The 7,500-nt window shown below is 45.4% G+C and overlaps 1 protein-coding gene across 4 annotated transcripts in view; it reads right to left on the reverse strand.

The window, feature by feature from the left end:
* Positions 1-6,210: 6,210 nt before the first annotated feature.
* LOC133136634 (GA-binding protein subunit beta-2-like) overlaps positions 6,211-7,500 on the reverse strand; it is an 11,539-nt gene continuing 10,249 nt past the window's right edge. For all 4 annotated transcript variants that reach the window (XM_061254274.1, XM_061254275.1, XM_061254272.1 and 1 more), the window contains exon 8: positions 6,211-7,500. This exon is cut by the window's right edge and continues 2,357 nt beyond it. The gene's annotated coding sequence lies outside the window, so the exon portion shown is untranslated.

The raw sequence follows: 7,500 nt of genomic DNA on the forward strand, positions 1-7,500 counted from the left end.
AAATAATCTTAACAAGTGTCATTTAATGAGACTAAAAATCTTTATTTTCCTGTTGAGTGGAGAATATTATCTGTGATATGAGCGGGCGGGTTGGCACAGCCTGAGAAGGCGGCGCTTCCCCCCGATCCCGCCCGGAGACGGCGACTCGTGGCGATTTCACACCACCATCGCCATGGTGATGATCAGCCAATGTGTGTCAGCGAAAAGGTGGCAGGAAAGATGCACTAAAAAAATTAAATGAGAGTCATTTAACACAGCCCCCTGAAGATTAGAGCCTACAGCTCTGAATGTTTCTACAGCCAAAATACCGCTCAGTCACTGGTCACTGGCCTCCCCAAAAGATCTACAGACCCATTTCATCACGTTCTTCACTTTAACACCGTAAGACACTTTGCTAAGACAAAGACCGAACTAAAAATGTCCTTTTTTTTATTGCAGGATTAAGGTGAAAGATAAAAAAGATATTCAGTGCTTTTGAAGTGCATTTTAAAAAGTCTGACATTAAAGACATAAATTATTTGGTCCCTGGGATGACAAATTTACTTTCAGTATGAATTATCAACTCCACATTAAACATTCAGCAAGTTTCAAATATTAAGGTAGGCCTAGCTATTAGCCATGCCTTGTTTAAGATACATTTGTAGATATTTAAACAGTCTAATAGTTTTAACCCCTTTAAGGTGAAGGACTACAAATATGTGATTAGATCAGAATGTCCTTTACTTAACATTCTAATGCTGATGTTCTAGAAAACTGACTTCAAAAGAATTGTTTAAAAAAAACAAAAAATTTAAGCCTACACATCAAAGGGTTAAAACACATAAAACATTCACAATTGTGGGGGTAAATGTAGTCTTGTTTTGCTAATTGTGCCATCAAAAAAAAACAACAATTGGGCTGTAAAAAGAGGGCGAAGCGGCCGTTATGTTGATGTGATTCATGTTGGATTTGGCACAGCGCAGCTGAATGCAGGAGCTGGTTCTGGTGCAGAGAGAGAGAGCATCTCAACAGAAGAACCAACAGGGAATGCTGATTGGTTGATTACAGCTGTGACACGGACGAATCGGCTCGGCCCGGCACCCGTCTGCCGGCGGGAAAAACTGGGCCCTGTGTTACATTTGAGCCCTGTGTGTTACATTTGAGCCCTGTGTGTTACATTTGGGCCCTGTGTTACATTTGAGCCGTGTGTTACATTTGGGCCCTGTGTTACATTTGAGCTGTGTGTTTCATTTGGGCCCTGTGTTACATTTGAGCTGTGTGTTACATTTGAGCTGTGTGTTACATTTGGGCCCTGTGTTACATTTGAGCTGTGTGTTACATTTGAGCCCTGTGTGTTACATTTGGGCCCTGTGTTACATTTGAGCCGTGTGTTTCATTTGGGCCCTGTGTTACATTTGAGCTGTGTGTTACATTTGAGCTGTGTGTTACATTTGGGCCCTGTGTTACATTTGAGCCGTGTGTTTCATTTGGGCCCTGTGTTACATTTGAGCCGGGTGTGTTTCATTTGAGCTCTGTGTTACATTTGGGCCGTGTGTTACATTTGGGCCGTGTGTTACATTTCAGTTGTGTGTTACATTTGGTCCCTGTGTTATATTTGGGCCATGTGTTACATTTGAGCCATGTGTTACATTTGGGTCCTGTGTTACATTTGGGCTGTGTGTTTCATTTGAGCTCTGTGTTACATTTGGGCCGTGTGTTACATTTGAGCTGTGCATTTCATTTGGGCCGTGTGTTAAATTTGGGCTGTGTGTTACATTTGAGCCTTGTATTACATTTGGGCCCTATGTTACATTTGGGCTGTGTGTTACATTTGAGCCATGTGTTACATTTGAGCCACTGTAGCCACACTGAGCGCGAGTGCCTGTTTATCCAGAAATGGTAACAACCACAAGCTTCACAGATACCAGGAGTCTGTTCCACAGACCAGGATCACAGGATAACTGAGTTGAGCTCAGGATAACCGAGTTGAGTTCAGGATAAATACCCAAAGTAAACCCTGGAGCAGCTCTTTCTACTCCAGTCCGTGTTCCAGATTTGGGAGGTTTCCAGGTTTTACTCAGTTTTACTCATTTATCCAGCTAATTCAGTAACCCTGCTTTATGGAACAGGCCCTAAAACAGGCTCTATAAGCAAGTCTGCACTGAACGCACCGTTCCAACGTGACCACAGCTACCTGGAGAACGAATAAACAACCCAGTCATGCTCAATTAATTGATTCGCGTTTCTCCTGTGTTCAGATTAAGTCTCGTTCCTGGTGTAATTTAGGGACGGGTGTCGTAAATTAGCGCACATTAGAAACACCGGGGCACAGCCGACACCTCTAATAACTGTGAAATATGAACTCATTACATCCAGATGCATTTCTAAATGTCCCTATAAAAAAACACACACCCACACAAGTAAATAAATGAAATAAAATTAAAGAACAGAGACTGCTGCGGTGACACCATATAGGGGAGTGTCTGGTTTGTAACTGCTGGTCTGAGTGTGTCTGTCAATAACGCTAGTCTGTACTCACAGCAGATTCACTGACCATCTTCAAACACAGACAGAAGACCCCCCCCCCCCCTGCATCACAGCACATTCACTGACCGTCTTCAAACGCAGACAGCCATTTTATCTCCATTTTATCTCCATCCTCTCTCCACTCAGCACTATTCAGATTTCTCTTTGTGGTATTTTCCATCATTTTTATGCATTTCTAAGTGGACCCTATCTGTACGTGTGTGAGGTGTGTATTGCGTCGTTTGTTTGCTGTATTTGCCGACATTAGCGCTGTAGCGCGGCTGAATGCACCTCCTGTCTGGGAGTGCTAGAGCCCGGCTATAGTGCCACAGCTGATACATCTCAACCACAGTTACGCTCTCCTACAAGGGCTGCTGAATTAATGTTACATAATGTATTCTAATGACAGGGAGGCAGAGAGGGGGAGAGGGAGAGAGAGGGAGAGAGAGAGAGAGAGAGAGAGAGAGAGAGGGAGAGGGAGAGAGAGAGAGGGATAGAGAGAGAGAGAGGGATAGAGAGAGAAAGAGATAGTTAGATAGGACAGGAGATGGAGAGAGAGATTTTCATTTTTAATATTATTTTCTAATATTCACCGCAGACCCTGTTTTAGACACAGAGGGGAGAGGTGGAGGTAGAGGGGGGAGGGGGGGGTTCAGGAGTGGAATGGGAGGATTGAAGAGACACAGGCAGCACTAGAATGGGGGGGGGGGCTGGTCCAGATCTCCTGTTTTATTAAAAGCTGCTCTTTTAAGTGCTGTTGCTCAGCTCTTAGACGCAGTCGGAGGATCTCTCTCGCGTGTTGATCGTGGTGTTCTGTCCATGAGAAACACACTCACTTGGGGAGCACGGTCCTGAAGACGGGATTGGCTAAAACAGGCTTTTATGTCTATTTACCAGCCCATTATTACGAGACCAAAAATATTTTGTAAAACTGTAACAAATTCTAAATGAAAATATATGATATTATAAAAAGATATTGTATTGATACTTCATTTTAAGACAGGGATGAAATCTGGAAATCCAAAGACAGGGATCAAATCCAAATCCAGTCCTGCTTTTCTTCTCCCCCGGGTAATTATCTGAACAATTTGTGCTGCTGATTGGCCAGACTGTCTACACACCTGACTGCCAGGTAAAGGGAGGGTGAACACACCTGACTCCCAGGTAAAGGGAGGGTGAACACACCTGACTCCCAGGTAAAGGGAGGGTGAACACACCTGACTCCCAGGTAAAGGGAGGGAGAACACACCTGACTGCCAGGTAAAGGGAGGGTGAACACACCTGACTCCCAGGTAAAGGGAGGGAGAACACACCTGACTCCCAGGTAAAGGGAGGGTGAACACACCTGACTCCCAGGTAAAGGGAGGGTGAACACACCTGACTCCCAGGTAAAGGGAGGGAGAACACACCTGACTCCCAGGTAAAGGGAGGGAGAACACTCCTGACTCCCAGGTAAAGGGAGGGTGGTCACACCTGACTCCCAGGTAAAGGGGGGTGAACACACCTGACTCCCAGGTAAAGGGAGGGTGAATACACCTGACTCCCAGGTAAAGGGAGGGAGAACACACCTGACTCCCAGGTAAAGGGAGGGTGAACACACCTGACTCCCAGGTAAAGGGAGGGAGAACACACCTGACTCCCAGGTAAAGGGAGGGAGAACACACCTGACTCCCAGGTAAAGGGAGGGTGGTCACACCTGACTCCCAGGTAAAGGGGGGTGAACACACCTGACTCCCAGGTAAAGGGAGGGTGAATACACCTGACTCCCAGGTAAAGGGAGGGTGAACACACCTGACTCCCAGGTAAAGGGAGGGTGACCACACCTGACTCCCAGGTAAAGGGAGGGTGGAAAACCAACAGCCCTCAGGGACCGTGTGTTTAGGATTCCTGTAGAGTTGTTCATGTGCGAATCCTGCTTCAAATATCGGTGGAACAACAGCCTTGCAAAGTGCCACAACATTCCAAATGACATCAGCAGGAGGGTGACGCGTATCTGACAGCGCCGTTGCCACGGTTTCATTTATTAATTTGTTCCCGATGCAATTCTGAACATGAACGATAAATCAAACCTGCTCCACGCTGTTTCAGTCTCACACGCTAATCATGTTACATAGGAGGGTATGTGCGATTGGGTGTGTATGTGTGTGTGCATGTGATGTGTGTGTATATGTGTGTATGAGAGCGAGTGTGTGTGTGTGTGTATGAGTGTGTGCATGTGATGTGTGTATATGTGTGTATGAGAGCGAGTGTGTGTGTATGTGTGTGTGCATGTGATGTGTGTGTGTATATGTGTGTATGAGAGCGAGTGTGTGTGTGTGTGTATGTGTGTGTGCATGTGATGTGTGTATATGTGTGTATGAGAGCGAGTGTGTGTGTGTGTTTGTGTATGACTGTGTGTATGTGGTGTGTGTGTATATGTGTGTTTGAGAGCGAGAGGGTGTGTGTGTGTATGTGGTGTGTGTGTATATGTGTGTTTGAGAGCGAGAGTGTGTGTGTGTGTATGTGGTGTGTGTGTATATGTGTGTTTGAGAGCGAGAGTGTGTGTGTGTGTACAACACAAAAAGACATTTATGCTCCTTCATGTAGAATTTGAGCTGGGAGGTTCTTATAGGATTCTCGAGTGACGGAACAACAGCTAAAAAGCGCTAACGGAGTTAGGAAGCAAAACAAAGTTTGAAAAACTAAGAGTTGAACACCCCTATGTTCAGCTTACAAATATTCAAATTAAAATACGAATGGAAAAATAAAAATACAACCGGGATGTCACTTTTTGTCTTTAACATATGTCAAGGCGGCTTGGAACAACTTAATCGCAGAACCCCACGGCTTTTAAGAACAGAGAGTGAGGGTCAACGGCGTACGGTTTACAGGATGTTCCCAGCGATTACGCTGCGACAGGTCGGAGACAGGCAGATTATTCACACCGCCTATTAGCACTGCCGGGCGGGAGCGTTAAAAGCGATTAAAAGTGCTCTGCGTACGAGCAATTTCCCATCAATCCCCTGAGCTCTGGACTGACGAGAAGACAATGGACGGCACACAAAGGAACACGGCCATTTTCTTTTTACCTGCGAGACACTGCCTTCTTCCTGTAACAAAAACCACTTGGGGAACAAAAATTATATGCAAAATACAGGCATTTTAAAAAAAAAGGGAGAATTTAAGATTTCAGCCTTTCCCTCGGGGATAATTTAATTGCAGAGCTCGTTTAGAAAACGCCCACCGAACCCTGAAAGCCATGAAACAGACACATTTTACTCATGTTCAGGTCAGGGCCCAATTTCACAAAGCAGGGTTACAGAGTTCTTACTGGATAACTCCACTGAGTAAAACCCGGAGCACTCCCGAATCTGGAACCTGGACTGAAGCAAAAAGGGCCGTTCTGGGTTTTACTCAGTGCAGTTATCCAGCTAACTCAGTAATCCTGCTTTGTGGGTTTTACTCAGCGCAGTTATCCAGCTAACTCAGTAATCCTGCTTTGTGGGTTTTACTCAGTGCAGTTATCCAGCTAACTCAGTAATCCTGCTTTGAGGGTTTTACTCAGCGCAGTTATCCAGCTAACTCAGTAATCCTGCTTTGTGGGGTTTACTCAGTGGAGTTATCCAGCTAACTCAGTAATCCTGCTTCATAGTGTGTGCTTTACTGTGCTGTTGCTGGGCGACCAGAAGGCTGCAGGTTTGACTGAACACACGAAAGCCACACAAATTGCAAATGAGTGCATATTTATTGGATTCTAAAGAAAAAAAATGGAGCTGCTTTTTTTCTTAAAAAAGGTTTTCCTTTAACAAAACTATTCCTGTGAAGTGTTGGCATCTGTTGTTTCTAAGTCTGGAAGACAATCCCTGATAGTGTTCCTGTACATACATACATACATACATGCATTCATAACACGGCAACAAAGTCTGTCTTAACTAGTATTTAGTATTTTAAAGGAGACAAAATCTTTTTTTCTCTTTTAGAAAATATTAGCTTGTTTTTAGTTACTTGACATGAGAACTTTTCTTTACTGTATTGGCCCCTTTTGAAATGAGTCAAACTGTCTCACCTACGTGGCAAAATGTTTGTCTTATTTAACAAAAAGTTTTCAAGTCTAAATATCAGACCAAAGTACGAGCTGAGATGGACTCATTTTTTGGTTTTTTTTGCAGCGTAGAAAGAAAACCCAAGGTGTTGTAAAGAAAGGACACAGTTGGGCACCAGACTGCAGTCATGGAGACCTCCCTCCAACACACAAACACTCAGACTCACTTCCGTCTCCTCAAATCCACCCTAACCACGCAGCACCATCAGACTGCTCTGCTACGGGATTACAGTAGTGCTGGCAGCTTAACAGATCTAACAGATGAGGAGCACTCGCACAAACGCATTTAAGTTCTGCTCCAGGGCAGGCAGCCACGGCATTTCTGAACAGGTCAGTCTCATTAAGTATAGCGCCACCTGCTGGCTGAAAAAACCAAAGTAAAACAGAGGGGGGGGGGGAAGGGCAGAGGTGTCAGGGCGCTGGTCCATAACAGCAGGATTAAGGAGCACTTCAGAGCACCACATCCTGTCTCAGGTCATGCTCCAGATTTGGGAAGTTTCTGGGTGTTACTCCGTGAAGTTACCCGGCTAACTCTGTGCTGCTAACGGCTTGTTGGCACAGGCCCCGGCCGACATACCGGCTCAGTGTGCAGACCTGCTCGACCCAGAGTAACCTGCTGTTACCGCTGGGACCCAGAGTAACCTGCTGTTACCGCTGGGACACCGACAGGCGGTTTATTAAGAAGCGACCTCACCATGTCGGGGGAAGGGCCAGCGACTCAGCCACAGATCGGGTTCGGTTCTGAAACGTCTGCTTGATTAAACCAGTTTATTTAACCTAAATTTCCACAAATACACCCCCACCCCGCCCCCCTAAATATGAAAGGACCCCATCAACTGTCAACCTATCGGCAATCCCAGAGTAGCGCACACACACACACACACAAAGTCAAACATGTATGTACAGTATGTATA

The sequence above is a fragment of the Conger conger genome, chromosome 9 (genome assembly GCF_963514075.1).
Source record: "Conger conger chromosome 9, fConCon1.1, whole genome shotgun sequence".
Classification (NCBI taxonomy): domain Eukaryota; kingdom Metazoa; phylum Chordata; class Actinopteri; order Anguilliformes; family Congridae; genus Conger; species Conger conger.